General features: G+C 45.7%; 1 long non-coding RNA gene across 1 annotated transcript in view; it reads right to left on the minus strand.

Annotated features, from left to right (window-relative positions):
• Positions 1-24757, minus strand: part of LOC307205137 — an 854388-nt gene that overhangs the window by 340678 nt on the left and 488953 nt on the right. Inside the window, exon 2 of the long non-coding RNA XR_013833903.1 lies at positions 3176-3289. This is a non-coding gene — a long non-coding RNA (uncharacterized lncRNA). The remainder of the gene's footprint in view (positions 1-3175; positions 3290-24757) is intronic.

The raw sequence follows: 24757 nt of genomic DNA on the forward strand, positions 1-24757 counted from the left end.
CACCGTTTACTTTCCTGCCAAAGTGGTACCTATTTATCTACTTGCACTTTGACGTGCTTTTGAACTGCTAGGTGGGCAGGAGCAGAGACCGAGCAACAGGAGCTCACCCCATCGTGGGGATTCGAACTGCCGACCTTCTGATCAGCAAGTCCTAGACTCTGTGGTTTAACCCACAGCACCACCTGCGACCCACAGCGCCACCCGCGTCTACTTGTACTAACAGTAAATAAACCCAATAACATTTTTTTTAAAAAAAAGTTGGTTGTTTGGTTTTCCACCAGAAAATGCAAACAACAAACAAACAGCTATTCAAAAGAATACCTTTATATATATATATATATATATATATATATATATATATATATATATTCAAATCTACGTTTTTGAATGACACATTTCTGTCACCTTGCCAAGGCACTTTCTTCCACTTGGGGCATCTTGGTTTGGCAGCTTTTCATGACGTTTCATCCTACATTTCAGCACTGCGACTGTCTGTTCTGATTCTGAAAACAGATTCGTTGTGAAACACTGACATTTCCTGTGGCGTTTGAATCCTGACCGATGCTGGCCAGTGGGGGAGCCAAGTCTTTATCACCTGACAGCGCCTTGTCACCTGAACAATCAGAACGGTGGACCTTGATCCTTCAGATCCTTCTTTGGGTATTCCACAAAAAAATAAACCTGTGAAGGGAACATATAGACAATTCAAAAGTCCAGCAGCCTCTGCTCAGCTTGATGCAAGGCTTTTCACCACAGAGCCCCCATTTTGCCACCTGCGCATCTATCAGAAAGAACGTGGTATGAAAACTGTAGTGTGAGATGTGGAGAATTCTGAAGATCTGCTGATGTCCCTTTCATAAAAACATGGAGGCCCATCGAGACCAGAATCCTCTTCACAAAGGGGCAAACCAGATGCTCTAATGGGAAGCTTCCTATGCTTAGCTTCCTATCCAAACCAGGGCCTCACCTGGGATAGAGGCATTAATGGTGTTGATGGCCATCTAGGAGAAATCTGGGGCCTCTGCAGACAGACGGTTGCCAGAGTAAGTGACAGGAAAAGAGTTTTTAGCAAAGTGTGCTGGGAAGAAGATGGGGAGAAGAAAAACTGGGATCCATCTTGGGCAGGCTGGCTGAAGGCTGGCTGGGAAAGATGCCTTTGACTCCAGTGCTGCACTGATGTGAAGGACAAGCCCCTCTTGAAATGACCTTGCTGTAAAATGCATTATTTTAAGGGGAAATTGCTCCATTATCTGCACAGCAGGGGGTGTTCAGTCAACAGTGCAAAGGCTGACCTGAAGCATTCCCTACTGGTTATCTGCTTTCAGCAATAGGGGTCACTGTTTTGCAGACTTTGGCTGTGAACTGGGGCCCTACAAAAAAAAAATCAAGTTGCGCCCCACTGCTTCAAATTGGGCCCCACTGGCTAGCCCTGAGTCTCATAGTTTCTGGGCCTGAGTTGCCCTGACCTTGCATGAAGTCTTGGGTTTACAATTTTGGGATAGGGGAGACTGCGGCAGTGGGAGCAGGCAAGCTGGCAAGGCCCCCTAGATTTAGAGGCCCAAGTTGCCCTGCCCTCGCATGAAGCCTTGGGTTTACAATTTTGGGAGAAGGGAGACTGCCCACTGGGGAGCGGGCGGGCTGGTGAGGCTCCCTAGATTTAGAGGCCCTAGGCTTCAGCCTACTTAGCATAAATCTGGCACTGCTGGGAGACCAGGGTTCAAATTTCCACTAAGCCCTGAAGCTCATTGGGTGACCTTGGGCCAGTCACTACCTCTCAGCCTAAGCTACCTTGCAGGATTGTTGTGAGGATTAAATGAGGAGGGGTGGAGATCCATGTACTTGAGTTACCTGAACACAGAGAAAAATGGTTTATCAATGCAATTAACAAAATAATCAATAAAGTATAGTAGAAACTGTATGGCATGAACAGTAGTGCAACAGAGAGCTGTCTCCCTCATGCTTTGCTTACATCCCCTGCCCTTCTTACAACCGCTGGTGGAGCGGGTGACTCACAGCTTTGAAATCTGTGCAGGATGCCAGCTGAAAACAGAGGCTTTGCGCCCATCAAATTGACAGATGGCGCGCAGACTGCCCTGCTAGGCAAAGACTCATCCATATTCTGAGTTAAAAGAAATATTGCCATTTAAAAAAAAATAAAAAGGAGGGGAGAAACATATTTAAAAGATAAAGGGTGGTGGTGGTGGTGGAAGCAGCAAGGGTTTGCTGGTCATTAATAATGGGAATAAAATCGAGGCGAAGGGCTTCACTTTAAAGACATGTTAAAGCTCCTTAATCTTCAAAGAGATAAGGGCAAGGCAGCTGTGTGTGCCAAGTGAGGAAGTTTATTCCGCCAGGCGGCAGGCGAGGCTCCGGAGAGTTTTGAGGGCACCGCAAAGGTTACCTCTGCAGCCATCGCAGGAGGGGGCCTCGGGGTAAACTTGAACTGAGCTTGACCGGGTTCTGATGCGAAAAAGGAGAGGAGGAAAGAGGAGGAAATGCCAAACGCATGAGGATGATCCTGCCTAGAGTCAGGAGCAATTGCTCTCTCTGCTACAGCCTCTCTGCCATTGAGAACTGAAAGGCCTTTTCTTCTTCTGGATTTGGCATAGGACTTAGTTCAGAGACGGGGAGTCTTTCCCAGTGCAGGGGCCACATGCCAGTGGTGGGTAGGGCTTTAGGTGAACATGGGCGGAGCAATGCATGCAAATTTTATTTCTTTATTTGCTGTATTTGTATCCTACCTTTTCCACCAAGGAGCTCAAGGTGGGGTAACAACAACAACAACAATAACAACAACAACAACTTATTTATATGCTGCCCATCCAACTGGGATGTCCTAGCCACTCTGGGGAGCTTCCAACAAATTAAAAACATTAAGCACATTAAAACATCAAACTTTAAAAGAGTCCCGATACAGGCCTGCCTTCTCATGTCTTCTAAAAGTCAGATAGTTGTTTACTTCCTTGGCATCTGACAGGAGGGCGTTTTGCGGGGGGGGGGGGGACTAGCGAGAAGGCCCCTCTGCCTGATTCTCTGTAGCTTTACTTCTTGCAGTGGGAGAACTGTCAGAAGGCCCTCGGAGCTAGATCTCAGTGTCTGGGCTGAACGATGGCAATGGAGACGCTTTTTCAGGTATTCAGAGCCGAAGCCGTTTAGGGCTTTAAAATAAGGTTACAATATGTCCCCGTTTCCTGGGGACAGTCCCCAGATTTACAAATCAGTCCCCATAGAAAATCCATTGAAGTTGAAAAGTGTCCCCGGATTCATTGGAAAAAATCTGGTAACCTTACTTTAAAAGTCAGCACTAACACTTCAAATGGTGCTTAGAAATGTACTGGCAGCTGCTCCCAGTCACCAGTCTGGCAGCTGCCTTCTGGATTACAGTCGTACCTTGGTTTTCGAACAAAAAGTCCGTTCGACTTCCGAAAAGTTCAGAAACCAAGGTGCGGCTTCCAATTGGCTTCCAATTGTGTAGGCGCGCCGGAAACAATAGTGGAAGCTGCATCAGATGTTTGGCTTCCAAAAAAAGTTTGAAAACCAGAACACTCTCTTCCAGATTTCGACCGTTTGGGAGCCGAAACGTACAAGTACCAGGGCGTTTGACAATCAACGTATGACTGTAGTTGTAGTTTCCAAGTCACCTTCACAGTACACAGTACTTATTGCTCCTTGTTTAATCCCCACAACAACCCTGTGGGGTAGGTTAGGCTGAGAAATAACGATTGTAGCCCAAGGTCAACCAGTGAGCATCACGACTGGGTGAGGATTTGAACGCGGGTCTCGCAGGTCCGGCACTGTAACCACCATGCCACACTGGCTTTTGATACCTTTGTACAGTAGTTTAACATTTGTGTTGTAGGTTAGTGTTTACACATGCTAGCACACCCTTTCTCTAGCCTCCATTTGGGCAAACAAGAGGCATGGTCAGAGTTGAAGGACACATTCCGGCCAACGTTCAAGGAGAAGAGGGCTAGTCACTATGGCTATATTCTGCCTCTACTGTTGGGAGGCAAAAATGCTTCTGAATACCAGTCTCTGGTCGGAGGGAAGAGTGCTATTGTGTTAAAGTTCTCCTTATTGGCTTTCCACAGGCAACTGTTTGGCCACTGTGAACAGGATGCTGGACAACATAGGCCATGGGCCTGATCCAGCAGGCTCCTCTTAGGTTCTTAGGTTCACATGGCTTCCCCCCAAAGAATCCTGGGGATTGTGGTTTGCTCCTCCCTGAGCTTCAATTTTCAGCATCCTTAACAAACAAAGCTCAGCCTGGGGCCCTCTAGATGTTTTGGACTACAACTTCCATCAACCCCAGCCAGGAGAGCCAATGGCTTATGGGAGCTCTGGTCCAAAACATTTGAAAGGTCCCAGATTGAGAGAGTCTGCTTTTGTCAATCACAAAATAGGGCTAGGATAGAAACTGCTGAGGCAAAGAGCAGGATTTCCAGGTCTCTTCAGGCCTCCTCTCTTTGGAAGTAAGAACAGATGACACTCTTTCAAGATCTCTACTTCCCCCTTGCTGAGTTTCACCACTAGGAACACCTGCTGTTCAGCATCCCTTGAAGGGGTGCTGAAGTGGAGATTCTGAAAAGTGGTTTCCATCTCCTCTGCCAGGGTGGTGTTTGTAGTTTATCATGGAGTTCAACATCAGTTTTTCTTCATCAGCCAGAGAGCCAAAGCTAACATAAGCACCCAACTCCTCATTCATTACTCTTAACTGAGTCATAAAACACACCAGAGTTGGTTTTGTCATGATAGGTTTTTTTGTTTTTTTAAACTTGATTTATGGCCCTTTCCACAGATGTAGCCTTTATGCTCCACCTCAGTCACTGAGATCTTCTGATGGGCCCCCGAGAGAGAGAGAGAGAGAGAGAAATTTCATTTATATATATTGCAACTATTATTTAACCAAGTTGTTTTCAATTTTGACTCTTTACATTTATTTTCGTCCTTTCCTGCATACTCCAAATTGCCTTAACTTATTCTTTTAATCGTCTATTCTTGTATATATCTCCTATATATTTTTAAAACTGCAGGTTTTTACAATAATCCTGCCAATGTCTTGATCTGTTTACAGTTTGTTTGTAAATACTCAATAAACCTCTTCCATTCCTTTCTAAAAAGTTTGTTGTCTTGACTTCTTATTCTTCTGGTAAGTATCTCTATTTTTGCATACTCCATTAATTTCTGTATCCAATCTTCTTTCGTTGGGAACTCTTCATCCTTCCACTGTTGGGAAAATAACGTTATTGTTCCTGTAGTTGCATACATAGTTATCTTACAATTTTCAGTCAATACATTATTTACTATCAATTTTGCTGATTTTTTCTGTATATATTGCCTTAACTCCTTTTATAAAAGTGTCTCCACAGCTCATATATTCCAAAGCTTTAAATATAAAGTCCCAGGAGACATTATCAAATGCTTTCTCTGTATCTAAAAATATTAAGCCTGTTTGTTCTTCATTTCTCAATTTTTAGTATTCTATATTTCTGATATTATCTTTCATTTGTCTTCCTGGCAAGAATCCAGCCTAATCTTGATGGATTAGTTCTTTTAATACAGCTTCCAAACTGTTGGCTAATATAGCTGCAAAAGATCCGGGTGCTTTCCCTAAATTTGCATGTAAAATTACTTGCTGTACTTCCATCATTGTCACTGGTCCAGTCAAATATGTCATTTTATCTTTTGATATCTTAGGCATTTCACTGTCTTCTAAATGTTTACTCATTTCTTCTAAGTTACCCCATTTGGCTCAATATAGTTCTGTATAAAAACTCACTAATTGGTCTCTTATTTCTTTTGTTTTTTCCACTCCTCCTCCTATATTTATTTTATTATTACAGGTTTTTTATTTTTTTATTTGACAAGCTAGTAGTTTCCCTGGCTTATTAGCCTGTTCAAATTGTTTCTGTTTTAAATATTTTATTTTCCATTCTAATTCCCGATTTATTTTCATTGAATATTGTGTTTGCAATATCTTAATGCCCTGTTTCACAGTCTCTTTTCACGGGGAATTTATTAATCTTTGTTTTCTACCTTTGTAGGTGAAAGATACTCCCTCTGGATTCTCCCAGCGATGGGATCCTTTTGGTGATCTCCCATGATCAAGGTTCAGGCTAGAAGCCATTGGTCATTGGATGTCCCCAGACTCTAGTAAAGGTAAAGGTAAAGGTAAAGGGACTCCTGACCATTAGGTCCAGTCGTGGACGACTCTAGGGTTGCGTGCTCATCTCGCTTTATTGGCCGAGGGAGCTGGCGTACAGCTTCCGGTTCATGTGGCCAGCAGGACTAAGCCGCTTCTGGTGAACCAGAGCAGCGCACGGAAACACCGTTTACCTTCCCGCTGGAGCGGTACCTATTTATCTACTTGCACTTTGACGTGCTTTCGAACTGCTAGGTGGGCAGGAGCAGGGACCAAGGAACGGGAGCTCACCCCGTTCTGGGGATTCAAACCGCCAACCTTCTGTTCGGCAAGTCCAAGGCTCTGTGGTTTAACCCACAGCACCACCCGTGTCCCTCAGACTCTAGTAGAGAAAGATAAAAACTTTATCTATGCTGGGCATCATTTAATAAACATCTATCATGTTGCCTCTTACTTGTCTTTTATCTAGGCTTAAAAGTCCCAAAGGCTGCAACCTTTCCTCATAGGAATGCTATTCCACTTGCACCAGGAGTTTGGGGAGGAAAAGGCGAAGATGGGAAGAGACAGAGACAAACAGACAGAGAAAAAAATGTTTGTAGGGACAATTAAATTGATTTCCAATAGTAGATGTGTGTGCTGCAGCTATTTTAAATCTGCCTTCCTTCACCTTGAGGCTCCCTGGGAGGAGAATGTAAAACTCCATAAATAAAAGACACTGGAAAAGATATCACAGGCTCATTGAGAAACATTTTGGAAGCTGAGCTAGAAGCGAGGGGAGTATGTGGCGGGAGGGGAGGGCAGCAGCCTGACAAGAGTGATTTAGAGTCCAGTTGAAAGAAAAAAGTCTCATTGCATTCTCCATAATCTACCCGGGACCTAGTAGGTAGTATTTTCACAATTGAGGAAGGATGGCAAAAACGGATGTATCCCCAAGTGAGACCCCCACACCTTGGTGTACAGCTTACTGGGGGCCAGCTGGTTTCTCTTGAAGCTGGGGGGGCCACTAGAGCATTCCTAGACACTCTCCCTCCTCCTTGTGTTTGTGACGTAGCTTGTTTACAAATGCCAGCTTATAGGGAAGCTTGCACCAGCACCCAGCAGTTTGGGCCACATGCCGAGGTACCCACAGGGCCTACCAAGGTGATATTTGCTGCTTCCCTCTCCCCTCACAACACACACACAACACAATGGGCATCTGGGTCTGTGAAGCACCTTTTCCCATTTTTCACAACACTCTGGAGCAGCACTACACTGAGGCATTGTGAGAAATTTAAAATAGTGGCTCCTAACAGGCCACCACCAGGATTCCACCCACACAGCAAAGCAGGGGAAGAGGAACGAAAGCAGAACATCTTTCTCAGCCCTGCTTGCAGGTTTGGAAAGCTCTTCTTCTTAACTGTTAACTTTCCCCAAAACTTCTCTGCGAGTGCAAAATCAACACCAAGGGAGAATTATGGCGCTTCCAGACAGTCTGGTTATTGAGCATTCATGGTGATCTCTTTGCAGAGGGGTGAGATGACATTGTCTATTTAATGAGCATCCACCCTGATTTATTTGTGGGGAGGTTAGACAATGTTGGTTATTTAATGTGCCTTGCAGACCACTGGCAGGTGTCCCTCAGCCATGGCAGACTTACATTTTGGGGGCCCTGAAGCTTTACTCATATGGGGGCCCCTTTGCAACCAGCAGTGCAATCTGGGTAACCACTGTTATCTTCTTCAAGAGGGTTGTTCCATCACAGATCACCACACCTTTACAACATCTGTGCTACTGACTGTCAGACTTTGGGATTGTTGAAATATAGTCATACCTCGGGTTACAGATGCTTCAGGTTGAGTTTTTTCAGGTTACGGACCTGCTGAAACACGAAAGTACTGGAACTGGTTACTTCCGGGTTTGGGGGGGTCGTGCATGCGCAGAAGCGCTAAATTGCACTTTGCACATGCACAGAAGTGCCAAATCACAACCTGCGTGTGCGCAGATGCACCACTGTGGGTTGCGAATGTGCATCCCACACGGATCACATTCGCAACCCGAGCGTCCACTGTATATACAACAACAAAAACAATCAACTCGAGTTGTGACACTCAGATGGGTTCTACTAGAACCAAAAAAATTAAGCAAGGTGGGCTAAAGTTGCTTCTGGGGGACATCTGGGATTAGGGGCCTTGAAGCTTAAACATCATTAGTTTCATAGCAGATCCATCCCTGGAGACTGCATTCCTACAAATAGCCACATTTACTTCAGTGGAAACAGGCCATGTAACAAGAAAAGTGTGCTGTCTCTGAGCCTGATTATCTCTTCAGGGATGGCTGAGTTATCGCTATGCTGCTGGAGCAATCGTGTTGGGGGATTGGATTCTGAGGAAGCCTTTTCCCGGCTCTGTTTCCCCTTTATTGCAGGAGCAACGAAGGGTGGTGGTTAAAGCACCAAATGCTTTGCTGAAAAGGGTTGCTCATATGCCTACTCTCCTTAGAGGACTTGTTTTTGGAATGATAAAAGGTAAAGGTAAAGGGACCCCTGACAATTAGGACCAGTCATGGATGACTCTGGGGTTGCGGCACTCATCTCGCTTTACGGGAGCTGGTGTACAGCTTCCGGGTCATGTGGCCAGCATGACTAAGCCACTTCTGGAGAACCAGAGCAGAAACACCATTTACCTTCCCGCTGGAGCGGTACCTATTTATCTACTTGCACTTCATGCTTTTGAACTGCTAGGTTGGCAGGAACAGGGACCGAGCAACAGGAGTTCACCCCGTTGCGGGGATTTGAACCGCTGACCTTCTGATCGACAACCCCTAGGCTCTGTGGTTTAACCCACAGTGCCATCCACATCCCTTTTGGAATGATACCCTTGACCATTTTTGTTGCCCTCCTCCGTACCCTTCCACTGAGATGTCAAGAAGATCTATGCACATTATCCAAAAGGGCCCCAAAGGACCAGAGATGGTTCCTTCTGACAAGTGTGGACCCTCCTTCTATGCTCCATCCCTAGCTTGTCAGCTACACAGTTCTCTGAAACCAGTCTCCGAAACCTTTTCCCACCAGACCCCCAGAGCCACTTGCTAACTAGGGAGAATGCACTATGGATGAAGTGCCCCAGATTGCCTGCTCTGTTGCTAATCCATCTCCATCAGGGGCAGGAGCTGTCGACAGGGGGAATGGAAGTCTGGAAGTGGGGGGAAGGAGCAGAGCCCCCAGGGATCCGAAACACTCCAATGCACAAGAGCAGGTACACTCAAATAATCAGCAAAATGGTACAGCAGCTGCCAGTTTCAGGAAATCAATTAGACGGGAGGATGCTGGGTCACTTTCTCTTCTTGTTCCCCCTTCCATTGTTGTTTTTCTTCCAGGAAAATGTCTTAAGGTTAGGGCTGTGGAGATGCTTTTCTGCCGCTGGATGAAGCAACTCTCCCCAGCCTGCCTTCACAGCTAGAGTGCAAGGGAGCTCACTCACCAAGGGATCTGTGTTTCCTCTTATTTCATGTTAGAGAGAGAGAGAGAGAGAGAGAGAGAGAGAGAGAGAGAGAGAGAGAGATGGGAAGGGGGGGATGTGTGTTCGTGCGCTGCTTGGCCATTCTTTCGAGAGATCCCTCAGGATGGGCATTTTTCACATTTTACCTCCAGGAAGTTCTCCATTCCATTTCAATACTCAAATACACGTACACAGCATACATTTAAATCATGGTGCTTCCTCAAAAAACAAAAACAAAACCTGAGAACTGCAATGTACCTCTCACAGAACTACAATTCCCAGCACCCTTAACAAAATACAGTTCCCAGGATTTTAAATTTTTTTTTGGGGGGGGGGGAGGTGTCAGCACATCCTTATACTCCACTCTTCAACCACAAGTGGAATAAAAAGTTTTCAGCAGGCATTTAAAAGTTGGCACAAAAGACACCTGCTGACTTTATGTTGGCGAAGAGTTTTGCAGGATTGGGCAGATGAACACTAAAGGGTCAGTTTCTCTTTGTTGTCAAGCACGCCTCGTCAGCTTGGGGGAATAACTGGCAGAGGCTTTCCAGGATTTCAGAGTGAGGTATTCCCCAGCCTTACCTGAAGATGCCAGGAATTAGACCAGGTTCCTTCTGCCTGCAAAACAAATCACAAACTGATGTGGAAATGTGGAAGCAACCTTAAAATAATAATAATAACAATAATAATAATAATTTATTATTTATACCCTGCCCGTCTGGATCGGTTTCCCCAGCCACTCTGGGCTGCTTCCAACAAGAGATTAAAAATACATTAAAATATCAGTCATTAAAAACTTCCCTAAACAGGGCTGCCTTCAGATGCCTTCTAAACATCAGTTGTTTATTTCTTTGACATCTGATGGGAGGGCGTTCCACAGGGTGGGTGCCACTACTGAGAAGGCCCTCTGCCTGGTTCCCTGTAACCTCACTTCTCACAGTGAGGGAACCACCAGAAGGTCCTCGGAGCTGGACCTCAGTGTCCGGGCAGAACGATGGGGGTGGAGATGCTCCTTCAGGTATACTGGGCCAAAGCAGTTTAGGACTTTAAAGGTCAGCACCAACACTTGTGCTCAGAAATGTAAAGAGTAAACTAAACATGAGGCATCAAGAGAACCCAAAATTGACATATTCATCCTTTCCCAGCTATCTGTTGATTAGATGACGTATTGTCCAACCTCTTCAGAACCCAAAACTGGGATGTGTGTCTTCTGGGATGTGCTCCTGGGCACTTCGCTTAACCCATGCCTCATTCTCATGCCGAAAAAGTGCTTTCTCTGGGTCGAGAGCTCAGCTTGTGATCACGGCACCCACAATGGTCTCTGTGATCGCGCATAAAAAAAAATAGGATGTCCCTTTTCCCCTCAAGGCACTTGGCACGTATGAGATGATCCCCATGTCTCTCTTTTTCCAGAGAATAGGATCTGTGCAAGGGAACACTGATGCACATTCCATTGAAGTCCTTAGGTTGCCCATCCATTGTCTCAGCTAGGAAGTTGGTTTTCTGGCAGCAGGTAAGTGGCCTTTAACCTCGTGGACAGAGGGCCTGTGGCTAAGACTCAGCAGAGACAGGCTCCAGGATGACTCCTCATTTGCTAATTCCCTCCTGAAAAGCTGGAGCCACTGTCACTTCTCATTAAGAGAGCCTAATACCCGCCTCGGTTAATTTTCAAGCCGACCGGTTAAGCATATGAATCAATCTCCCCACCTCCCCCCTTGAGACATTTGTGGTGCAGTCATATATATGCATACTCGGTCAGAAGTGAGTAGCCATAGGTTCTATCAAATGTAGTGCTAAGCTAAAGTTCGGCCACATTCACACCATGCATTTAAAGTACTGTGACACCACTTTAAGCAGTTATGGCTTCCCCCAAAGAATTCTGGGAGCTGTGGTTTGTTAAAGATGATGAGAGTTGTTAGGAGGACCCCCCCCCCCCGCCAGCTACCAGAGTGATGTAACAGTCAAGCCTCTTCACAGGGAACTCTGGGAATTGTGGCTCAGTGAGGGGGAAAGGGGTCTGCATGGGTAAAAGAAGGCTGAAACTCCAACCTTCCTAGTCTTGCTGACCTAACCTGTGCTGACCTTCGTCCTGGTGCTACATTGGGCTGCTGACCTCATTTCCTGCTCCCCACTTCTTCTTCGTCCCCTCATGAGACAGGAGACATCTTGCAGGTCTTTGCTGAAATTGAGAACAAAGCATGATCCCTTCCACCTCCAACTTGGGCCACAATACATTTAAAGCACCGTGACACCACTTTAAATAGCCATGGCCTGCCCCAAAGAATTCTGGGAGATGTAGTTGGTTAATGGTGCTGAGAGTTGTTAGGAAATCCCTATTCCCTGCCTAGAGCTACAATTCTAAGAGTGGTTTAACAGTCAATGCCTATTTAGATAGATAGATGATAGATGGTTGATTAATGGTAGATGATAGATAGATAGATGATAGATAGATAGATGATAGATAGATAGATAGAGATAGATAGATAGATAGATGATAGATAGATAGATAGATAGATAGATATGATAGATAGATAGATAGATAGATAGATAGATAGATAGATATGATAGATAGATGATAGATAGATAGATAGATAGATATAGATAGATAGATAGATAGATAGATAGATAGATAGATAGATAGATAGATAGAATGATAGATAGATGATAGATAGATAGATAGATAGATAGATAGATAGATAGATAGATAGATGATAGATAGATGATACATAGATGATAGATAGATAGATGATAGATAGAGATAGATAGATGATAGATAGATAGATAGATAGATAGATAGATAGATGATAGATAGATAGATGATAGATAGATAGATAGATAGATAGATAGATAGATAATGATAGATGATAGATAGATAAAGATGATAAATGGATGGGTGGATAGATAGATAATGATAGATGGATGGACGGACGGACGGACGGACAGAAAGACAGACAGATGACAGATTTTTGGGGGGAAGAAATCAGTTATAAAGAAAGTAATACAGAGAATAAAAAGGGTGGAAAGTGAAGGAAAAAGGAACAAAGATGTCTATAAGTGTGTGTGTACATACACACACACAAATGAAATGTAATATACTCCCTTACATTCTTATAGAAATTGATATAGTGTTATTATCCTAATACACATGTAGATATTAATAGCATACTACATTTAATAATAATAATAAAGAACAAATTAGCAAATGCAAAATTCTATCTGAAGATCGGTTGCACACTTCCAATACAAGGTGTCTTCCATCGAGAAAGGAACTTATTTCTTGCACTACTGGTCTGCTGACACTGGGGGTCCCCCCTCATACACTAAAGTTTAGTGATTACACTGTGGGCACGAGCCTAGAAATGCTTGTCCCTGTGTTCTTTAGCACTGCCTGCTTTCCTGGTGGTGGCAGCCATCCCTGCAGCCATGGTATGGTGCATGGCTCAGATAAACGTGGGAAGGTTGGGATCTGCAACAATGCCTAGGTGGGAGATTGCCCAAGCAGAAACATATAGCGCGTTCTGAGCTCTACAGAGAACCCAGGAAGCTGCCTTTTACTGAGTCAGACCATTAGTCCATCTAGATTGTTACTGTCCACACTGACTGACAGTAGCTGCGAAGGATTTTTAGGACTGGCATCGCCTAGCCCTAGCAGGAGATGCCAGGGACTGAACCAGGGACCTTCCATATGCAATGCTGGGATGTGAATAGATGCTAGGACACTGCCCATTAGGTCCAGCCGTGGCCGACTCTGGGGTTGCGGTGGTCATCTCGCTTTATTGGCCGAGGGAGCAGGCGTGCAGCTTCCGGGTCATGTGGCCAGCATGACTAAGCCGCTTCTGGCAAACCAGAGCAGCGCACAGAAATGCCGTTTACCTTCCCACCGGAGCGGTACCTATTTATCTACATGCACTTTGACGTGCTTTCGAACTGCTAGGTTGGCAGGAGCAGGGACCGAGCAACAGGAGCTCACACTGTTCCGGGGATTTGAACCGCCGACCTTCTGATCGGCAAGCCCTAGGCTCTGTGGTTTAACCCACAGCGCCACCCGTCCCTGAATAGATGCTAGGAGAGGATATATTTATTAGATATTGTCCTTCCTCATGTTTGTGCTATCACTTTGCAGTGTAAAAGAGAAGCTTAGATAGGCTAGTTTTATCGTTTTAGTTTAAGTAGTCCAGGATGCTTTAAGGCAGACTGGATTCTCCTGAAATACAGAATTTTAAATACCCATCATCGTCCTTGGCTTCACTCAATTTTGTTTATAACACTCTTCCATTTTCTTCTAGTTGTGAGGGTGGGGATGGGGAGGGGCCTCACAAGTAGAGTAGCCTAGAGCCTCTCTTCATCTAAATCCAGCCCTGTTTGGGAGTCCTGCTTGGGAGTTCTCCACAGGCATCTGACTGGCCGCTGCGAGAACAGGATGTTGGGCTTGATGGGCCACTGGCTTCTTATGTTCTTACAAATTTGGCTTCAGGTGTCAAAATAACTGGGCTTGCCTTGGGTGCTCTGCACCATAGAAGCCAGCTCCTAACAACAACAACAACAACAACAACAACAACAACAACAACAACAACAACAATAATAAAAATTATTATTTCTACCCTGCCCATCTGGGTGGCTTCCAACAGAATATTGAAATACAATAGTCTAAAGGTAAAGGTAAAGGGACCCCTGACCATTAGGTCCAGTTGTGACCGACTCTGGGGTTGCGGCACACATCTCGCTTTACTGGCCGAGGGAGCCGGCGCACAGCTTCCGGGTCATGTGGCCAGTATGACTAAGCCACTTCTGGTGAACCAGAGCAGCGCACGGAAACACCATTTACCTTCCTGCCGGAGTGGTACCTATTTATCTACTTGCACTTTGACGTGCTTTCAAACTGATAGGTTGGCAGGAGCAGGGACTGAGCAACGGGAGCTCACCCCGTTACGGGGATTCGAACCACTGACCTTCTGATCAGCAAGTCCTAGGCTCTGTGGTTTAACCCACAGTGCCACCTTCATCCCTTATACAATAGTCTACTAAACATTAAAAGCTTCCCTAAACAGGGCTGCCTTCAGATGTCTTCTAGGGGTTGAGATCCATTCGCTCCCCCCCATAAAATATTTGAGGGGTTTCCCCCCCAACAAAAGTTGATGGGTGGTGCCATTCAAATGGTGTGCGTGTGCCGTCTAATGTGATTGGTTATGTGGGGTGGCACTCACCTGCCCCCTCCAAATATTCTATTTAAGTTGGCACCCTGCTCTGCACTCTAACTTGGAAAGGGTCAATCATTTCTTGGCTCCCCTCCACCCACCCACCCGCCAACAGCTCTGTGTCAAGGCCTGCGCTGTTCCCGCAAACAGCCACCCTCGCCTGCCCTGCAAATTGATCAGCTGAGCGAATATCCATCCCTGAGTGGCAGGAGATAGGAAAGGGGCCTCGATAAGATGTTTCAAGTGGCAGCTTGCTGTAAACATTCCCAGTGGGGCTGTTAGATTAGAGCTCTGGGAAAAAATGTTTCCCCGGTGTGCCAAGGCTGGGTTTTGGGCTGGCGGGAGGTGGGCTGTTGAAAAGTAAGGGGAGGAGAGGGGAGGGGGCAGCGGGTGGGCAAGGGTGTCTGATGAAGAGCTTGGCTGACAGAACGTCTTGCTCACAGTACCTGCAACTCTGGGACTTGTAAATGCCACACACAGACACAAAAAGGAATCGTGTATATTTGGAGAAGGTGCCGACTGCTTGAGGCTGACTCAGAGGGAGGGGGGAGGGAGAGGCCCCATCTGCACTCTAAATTTAAAGCAGTGCTATACTGGTTTAACAAGACATGGCTCCCTGTACCCCCCCCAAAAAAAAAAGCATCCTGGGAACTGTAGTTAAGGGCGCTGTGAGTTGTCAGGAGGATCCACAGAACTGCAGTTTTCAGGATGGTTTAACAACCAATCCTTCTTCCCAGGGAGCTCTGGAAATGTAGGTCTCTGAGGGCCATGTTGTTTGTTGTTGTTTTAGTCGTTTAGTCGTGTCCAACTCTTTGTGACTCCATGGAGCAGAACACGCCAGGCACTCCTGACTTCCACTGCCTCCCGCAGTTTGGTCAAACTCATGCTGGTAGCTTCGAGAACACTGTCCAACCTTCTCCTCCTCTGTTGTCCCCTTCTCCTTGTGCCCTCCATCTTTCCCAACATCAGGGTCTTTTCCAGGGAGTCTTCTCTTCTCATGAGGTGGCCAAAGTATTGGAGCCTCAGCTTCACAATCTGTCCTTCCAGTGAGCACTCAGGGCTGATTTCCTTCAGAATGGAGAGGTTTGATCTTCTTGCAGTCCATGGGACTCTCAAGAGTCTCCTCCAGCACCAGAATTCAAAAGCTTCAATTCTTCTGAGGGCCATAGGGATCTCCTAAGAATTCTCAGCTTCCTTAACAGTTCCCAGGATACTTTGGGGGGAAAGCCATGACTGTTTAAAGTGGTACGAAGCAGCTTTAAACGTACAATGCAGATGGCATCGTCGTTCAGTCATCTCAGTCGTGCTCCACTCTCCGTGACCCCATGAACCAGAGCATGCCTTGGAATTTCTTCTCAAAGCTTCTCCTTTTGTCCATGGAGTGTTCAAGGCAAAATACTGGAGTGGGTTGCCAGTTCTTATCCACAGGGTTGGATTACTTGATTGCAATTCTAAGCTCCGTTTGACATCCCATACTCTGAAACCTCAGAACGCTGAGGGCTCAGGGCAAATTCTAGCAAATGCCAAACAAAATACCGTATTTTTCCGTCTATAACATGCCCCCATGTATAAGACAGCCCGCCTATTTTGGGGGACTCAATTTTAAGAAAATGAGGGGAGATGGCCCAAAGTTGTTGAGCCTCTCCCCTCACGCAGCTGTGGGCAAGAAACACCCCCCAGATCGCTCCCCGCTCACTGTGGCATTGGGAGAAGCTGTGCTCCTGCCAACCGGCTGGCTGGCAGGCATGCTGCTTTCCCCCCCCCCCCATGCCACTATCCATTTAATGTACGACCCCAGTTTTTTGACATGATTTTTGAGTCAACAAACCTCATTCAACACATGGAAAAATACAGTACTTAAACTATGAAAGTGAATATTTATTTATTTATTTATTTATTTATTTATTTATTTAATATACCGCCCTTCTCAAGGTGGTTTACAGCATTAAAAAATAACTGTTTATGACACAGTAACAAACAAAGTAATACCCTGCCCCAGTTTAAAGGGCCTTAGATTGTTTAATTAGACAAAGGCCTAGGAGAAGGAAAATGTAATGAAGATGTCCAGCAAGCCTCCCTGGGGAGAGCATTCCACAAATGGGGGGGCCACCACAAAAAAGGCCTCCCTCTGGTTATTCCGACTCTCCTCAGATATTCACATTTTTCAAATTCCTACACATTCCCACTTTTGAGCATTGTCTTTACAACTTATGGTCCCTCTTTGGCTCTTTGTTTCACTACTATTACCTGTCTGTGTTTTCTTCATTTTTACTAAAGGTAAAGGTACTAAAGGTAAAGGTAACCTTGACTGTTGGGTCCAGTCGCAGATGACTCTGGGGTTGCGGCGCTCATCTTGCTCTATAGGCTGAGGAGCTGGCATTTGTCCGCAGACAGCTTCTGGGTCATGTGGCCAGCATGACTAAGCCACTTCTGGCAAACCAGAGCAGTGCACGGAAATGCTGCTTACCTTCCTGCCAGAGCGGTACCTATCTATCTACTTGCACTTTGACGTCCTGTTGAACTGCTAGGTTGGTAAGGAGCAGGGACCAAACAACGGGGGCTCACCCCATCATGGGGATTCGAACTGCCGGCCTTCTGATCGGCAAGTCCTAGGCTCTGTGCTTTAGACCACAGCGCCACCCGTGTCATCACTAGTTATTATTTATTGGTGAATTCCTATTTGTCTGATAATGTTGCATGGGGGGGGGGGCGGTTTAGCCTGTTTCTTTTCTCTGTCCCGAATCTTCGAACATTCAACTTTGTTGGATGTCCACCAGTTCAAGTGTGATGAGAAAGGGCGGTGGGGAGGACAGAAACGACAGGGGGGAGGGAGTAGGAACATAAGATCATAAGAAGAGCCTGCTGGGTCAAGCCAATGGCACCACCTAGTCCTGTTCTCACAGTGGGCAGCTAGATGCCCCAGTGGAGAACCCGCAAGCAGGATTTGAGGGCAAGAGCACTCTCGCCTCCTGGAGTCTCTAGCAACTGATATTCTGAAGCACTACTGACTCTCTTTTTTCCTACCAAGCTGCTTCCTGCCATCCTCTATTTATACCCCACCTTTTTCCCTGACAGGGACTCAAGGCAGCTTACAGATAAAATAAGAACAACTAAAAACATTGGGGGGGGGGGGGAAATCTTGCTGCACAATTCAGCGGCACTGTCTGAAATCGCTTTATGACAGGGGATGGCAACCTTTTTCAGCTGTGGGCCAGTCCACCATCCCTCAGACCATTTGGTGGGCCAGACTATATTTTGAGAAGGGGAAAAAATGAATTCCTATGCCCTGCAAATAACCCAGAGATGCATTTTAAATAAAAGCACACATTCTACTCATGTAAAAACATGGACTGTCCGTGAGCTGGATTTAGAAGGCGATTGGGCCACATCCGGCCCACGGCCTTAGGTTGCCTACCCCTGCTTTGTGACCTCCTCTTCCCTCCAGTTCTGTGAAATCTCAAGGCAGGCCTCCCTCCTTCCCTTTCCTCTTCTGGTTCATCAGAGGGACCATGTATGAAAACCTCAAGGAGAGCATTTCTTTCTCTCTCTCTCTCTCTCTCTCTCTCTCTCTCTCTCTCTCTCTCTCCTGTGTGTGTGTGTGTTGCTCAATTCTCAGCCGCATGGAACTGAGGTTGAGAAATGGTTCCATATGGGACACACCAGACCCCCGAGCCAAAAGTGAAAAACTATCCCTGTGACTGGGAACGGGCATCATGGTCTCCAGGAAGCAGAAGAGGCTCCCTCGTATACAATAACCACATTGAGGGGAAGTGCGAGGCAAGCCGAGCTAGGGAAATGCACCTCGCAGATCGGATGACAGCCACGTCTGTTGCGCACCCTGGCCCTGCACTTTCTTACTAACAGATGATAAATCCGCCGGTGGCTGATGCAGAAGGAGCGATCCCACAAGAGGGGAAAGGAGTGTGCCGATAGGCGCTACCAACTCTCTCCGCCTTTACTTCACATTTATTCATTGAAAAAGATTTATATGCCACTTGAATACATATTTAAACAACAGCAACAACCTCAAAGGGCAACTGAGCCCCCCACATCAAGCAACACTGGGTAGCTGCACTCTGCACCAGTCGAAGTGTCCGAAATGTCTTCAAAGGCAGCCGTGGTCTAAACCACTGAGCCTCTTGCGTTTGTCGATCAGAAGGTTGGCAGTTCAAATCCCCACGACGGGGTGAGCTCCTGTTGCTCTCTCCCAGCTCCTGCCAACCTAGCAGTTCAAAAGCACACCAATGCAAGTAGATAAATAGGTACCACTGCGGCGGGAAGGTAAATGGCATTTCTGTGCACTCTGGTTTCCATCACGGTGTTCTGTTGCGCCAGAAGCGGTTTAGTCATGCTGGCCCCATGACCCGGAAAGCTGTCTGTGGACAAACACCAGCTCCCTCGGCCTGAAAGCGAGATGAGCGCTGCAACCCCATAGTCGCCTTTGACTGGACTTAACCATCCAGGGGTCCTTTACCTTAGAGCACAATGCAGCAGTCTAACCTGGATGTCACTAATGACTTGGAACCGCTCTTTCCTGCTGGCGTATCAGGCCAAACTGATAAAAGGTATATTCACCTTGCGGTAGTTGCATCTTATTAGTGAGGCTCAGATATATATAGTTTGGGTACCGGTCTTTATGGCGCTATTTGTTATGTTTCTATCCCGTCTTTCCAGCAAAGAGCTTTCTTATAACTGTCACATTCCTTTTCTCTTTCCTTTTGCCAGATAACATTCAACATTCCATGCCTACTGAGCCCGCTCAGTCCACACTGAGCTCTTTTTAAAGGGGTGGGGGGCTCCCACACTTATTTATTTATTTAGAAACAGATTTTGTGTTGTTCTGCAAACATCAGGACTCCTGCCAGCATCCTGATACCTCATTCTTCGGTGATGTCATTTTGGTTTCCATTTCTGTTGATGCTTACCACTTGCACTCAGGACTGGAGTGATATTTGCATTTCTTCATTTCATTCTATATGATAATAAAAATGTGAGAATATTGTCTAAACCAGCCTAGCCCCCTGTTTAAGGAGTTGTAGGGCCAAATCACAACCCTGGATTTGCATGAGGTCAGAGCACAGCATTCATGGTGCAAAAGCCTTCTGAAATAAGACTTGGCACACAGGATGTCACAATCATTTCAACCCCCAAACCGAACCCAGGTTATTTTGCCAGTCACATCTGCGAGTTTAAATGGCATGTAGTTTGCAACATCTCCAACTTCCAGTGGTATTCTACACTTTTTCCATTTGTCAACGTTTTCTTAAAGGGAGCCAGACTTGCAAAACTCTCTTGAGCTTATCCCACTCACCAAATCGGTCCCTGTGCAGTTCTGTGCAGGTCACAGGTGCAAACAGCTATGTAGAAAATTACTTTTAGATCCATCCCACTCTACCCATTGCATCCCACAAGAGTTTTTCCTTGTAACTGAATTCTTCCATGCAACAAACCCCAGGACCTGAGCCTAAAGGAAGGGCTGTTTAGTTCAGTGGTAGAGCATCTGCTTTGCATGCAGAAGGTCCAAGGTTTAATCCCCAGCATTTTCAAGTATGGCCAGCAACATCCCCTGTCTGAAACCCCAGAGAGTGGCTGAGAGTCAGCAATAAAGCCTCAGTTGTTTTGCTAGCCATGAAGTAAAGGAAAAGGGACCCCTGACTGTTAGGTCCAGTCGTGAACGACTCTGGGGTTGCAGCGCTCATCTCGCTTTACTGGCCGAGGGAGCCGGCGTACAGCTTCCGGGTCATGTGGCTAAGCTTCCGGGTCATGTGACTAAGCCACTTCTGGCGAACCAGAGCAGTGCACGGAAACGCCGTTTACCTTCCCGCCGGAGCAGTACCTATTTATCTACTTGCACATTGACCATGAAGTAGGGACCTTCAAAGGAAAGACGTGCCCAGACTCTGATCTGATTATATTCCTCATCCTCTGACTTTCTCTGTGGTAATCTGTCTGTCACAAACAATAGATAAAACTGGAAAACCTCATTATAATCTAATTCACTTGCCAGAGGCAGAGTCCACCAATTTCCCTGGCATTCTGGCAGATGACAATGCCTCTGATCATCATCACCATCACTACCACTGCCATCATTGAATCATAGAATTGTAGAGTTGGAAGGGACAGCTTCATCATTCGGCAGTGGTGCTTAAGAAAATAAGAAGAGCCTGCCTCTGGATCAGGCCAGTTGCCAATCCAGTCCAGCATCCTGTCTCCATATAGTGGCCAGCCTGATGCCGATGGGAAACCAGCAAGCATGATCTGAGCACGATGCATGTGTTCCCTCTCTACTACACCTCTGGACCTCAGCTGAGATTTCTTCCTGGACAAAAGCATAGATTCTGACCCATGTCAGATGAGGAGACAGAGCTTTGATGTTCCATGGATAGATACCAAGAATGTAACGTGGTTGCTTTTTCCATGGTAGGGCCCTATTATTTCCCAAGATGCCATGGACCCTTTCAGATCCTTCTGGGTTTTTTGTGGGTGTATTTCGCAACATGCCATTGATGCTACGATAGGGTGTATATTGGACCATCTGCACATCATGCTGCTTTATGAGTTGTTCTGCAATGCTTCCCCAATGTTACTGTATTATTAGTGTCTAGATGGGCGGAACAAAAAACAACAACCCCAAAACATTTGTGGTATTAAGACTTACAGGTTTTCAGCATATGTACTGATTAGAAATGAAGCAGTGCGGCCACCCCAAAACTTTTGCAGGTAGCAACAGTATGAACATAAGAAGACCCTACTGGATCAGGTCAATGGCCCATCTAGTCCAGACAGATGCCTGTGAGAAACCTGCAAGCAGGACATGAGCACAAGAAAGCAACTGGCATTCAGAATTGTTTACTGCTCTGCGGTTGAGAGTGGGGGTTACAGAGAAGTGCCCCCATACCACCTTGAGCACAAATTTTCATGAATGCAAGAGGACATGTGGAGATGCTCAGCCTAGTTGGTATGAGTTCTGGCCAAAGGAACAGCTGTCGGTTCCTCTGTTCTCCCAGATCAATATTGCCCCCACCAACACTTCACCTTAACTCCAGTGATGGTGGCATACATAATTTATCTTTAATTTGGCCAAGGGGGCTTTCAATGTGTCAATTAATCAATTAATACACTTTCCCCAACAAGCTCCTTCAGAAAACTCCCGAGAGATCTACAGGAGTAATGGCTACACACAGAACAGAGGAGGAGGAAGAGAGGAGGGGAGGTGGAACAGAACAGACCTAACCCCAATGACCACAGAGGAAGTCACTGGCAGCATGCAAAAGGTGACAAAAAGCAAACTTTTTGAGTTTCTGGTCCATTGTCTCTTCCAGCTTCAGAGGCACCAAAATAGCTCCTTACCAAGGGTGCAAGAGATGGTAGGCACACTGCTATAGCTCTTTACCAAGGGCACAAGGGAGTGAGGGGGCCTTGCCAAGGACACAAGTGAGTCTAGGTATGCCTCTGCTTATCACCCTTCCTGAGGTTTCAGATGGCTTTAGTGTTTTGCTTAGACAACATCCTTCCATTGCCAGAAATATGGTGGAGAGCTACAACCAACAAAGCTCATTGGGAGCTCTCCATGGTCCTGACAAAGCCTGCTTATAGTTGGATGTATCTGGCCTAGTCAAGCTACTTTCTCCACAACCAAATTTTACCTGACATGACCTTGCTGGAAGAGAGTATACTGGATAAGAACTCACCTAAATAAGTCTACTACCACTACTCTTGTGAGTGCCAAGTTCTAGTAGAACAGGTTGGGGGAAGGTTTACTGGAGGAAACTAAATCCAGCCTCCAGCCTCTGAATGTGGTTATCAATGGCTACTAGCTGTGATGGCTGTGTAATATGGAAGCCATGGGATTAGAGAGGAGGGCTGGAAGAAGTAAAAGCTATTACAGTGGTACCTCGGGTTAAGAACTTAATTCATTCTGGAGATCCGTACTTAACCTGAATCTGTTCTTAACCTGAAGCACCACTTTAGCTAATGGGGCCTCCTGCTGCCGCTGTGCCACCGCTGCACAATTTCTGTTCTCATCCTAAAGCAAAGTTCTTAACCTGAGGTAATATTTCTGGGTTAGCGGAGTCTGTAACCTGAAGTGTATGTAACCTGAGGTACCACTGTACTTTCTTCAGCAAGATAAAATCCTGCCAAGCAACATTAAAACTATGTCCAGTTGTGTTTAACATGCACGTATGACAATATTTATTGGGGCTTTTAAAAAGAATTTGATTGGGTTGTAGTTTATAGCAGAGCTAATAGGTTGGAAGGTGGATCTACCCAGCCCCTCCACCACCTATTCTGTCTCATCTACACATCACTAACATTGCTTATAAAACAGTGATGTCCCAATGGTAAAGTAAAGAACGTTCTTTACTTACAGTTTCTTCATACTTACAATGATGAATTTGCATGCTAAGCCAACATGGTTGGAGCACATTTCATGGCTGCCTCTTGCAGGAGAGAGCTTGGGGGCTTAGTGGGAAACCACAAGGTGTGTTTTCCCTGACTGTTTGTCTCAACCCTGCCTTCTACTGACTGGAGGAATCCAAGGTTACAGACTCTGCTTACCCAGAAATAGTACCTTGAGTTAAGAACTTTGCTTCAGCATGAGAACAGAAATTGTGCTCCAGCGGTGCGGCAGCAGCAAGAGGCCCCATTAGCTAAAGTGGTGCTTCAGGTTAAGAACAGTTTCAGGTTAAGAACAGACCCCTGGAACGAATTAAGTACTTAACCCGAGGTACCACTTTACACAACAGGATTCAGAAGGCTATTTGGCACAGTGTGCTCCAGAGGAGAAGCAAACCCTTTCATCAGTTCAAGAGGAACTTGAATGATAAAATAGTCAAAGATTTCTGAGAAATCTCCCTGAGCTCCCCCCCCCCGAGAAATCTCCATGAATAAATGGGTGGGTTCATTCTATTACTATGAGAGATCAGGTGGGTGGGAGTTTTGATTCATCCTCACTCTCATTAAACCAGCCATCACCAACATGGGGCCTTCAATATATTTTTGACTACAGTTCCCATCATCCAACTTCCATCTCAAAACATCTGGAAGGCACTGGGTTGGCAAAGGTAGGTCTGAACCATTCGTAATTGGATAGACCTTTATCTCATGTACTTACCCACAAACCAGTCCAAATCTCTGTACCTCTTCTAATTCTCGTCCTCACCTAGACTTTAAAAATTCTCTTCATTTTGCTTAATAGTCAGCAGGAAGAAAGCAAGATTCTTCTTTTTTTCAGAGGACAAAGGCATTTTTATTTTTTTTATCTGGAGCGAGAGTAGGGGGGGAATTGTTGTCCCCCCCCCCTCCTCAGCTCTCTTACAGCAACTGTTCTTGGCTGATTCCCAACAGATGTTGCCCTAATGAACAACAATTTAATCTCGGTTCCTTAATATAGTGCAGGGATGATAAGTCTGAAATGGCTGTCATCATTACGGCAAAGAAGATCTGGTCATTGTCCTAGCCTTGGACAGTCCTCTGATCATGTGAAAAGCATTCATCTGGTCTCTCCCCTCTCAGGATTCAGATGCCCATTTCTCTCCATGAGCTGAGCAGAGATACTTGTAAAATGGCAGATGTGAGCCCAGGTCATCTCACGCGCAGTGTCCTGTTCTGAGCAGAGAGTTTTTGGAAGAGTACTCTGCAGATGTCCTGGTGAGAATGGCTGATAAATAAAGGAGTCGCTCTCTGTTCCCTTTGCATACTTTTATTTATTTATTGAAAGATTTATTTATTGTAGTGCTGAGCCAGTTGGTTAGATTAAACTATATATATATTTATTTAAAAAGTCAATATTAGGGGGCAAATCCCCCAGCGGTTAGCCAATCCTAACATAATATTGTTTAATTTACCTAAAAGATTGGATTAGCCCTAGACGACATAATTTAAAATTTTAATTATTTTAATTTTAAAATTATTTGATTTTTTTGTTTTAATTTGCTTTAATT

Source organism: Podarcis cretensis (genome assembly GCF_951804945.1).
Source record: "Podarcis cretensis genome assembly, chromosome: 16".
NCBI classification, from domain to species: domain Eukaryota; kingdom Metazoa; phylum Chordata; class Lepidosauria; order Squamata; family Lacertidae; genus Podarcis; species Podarcis cretensis.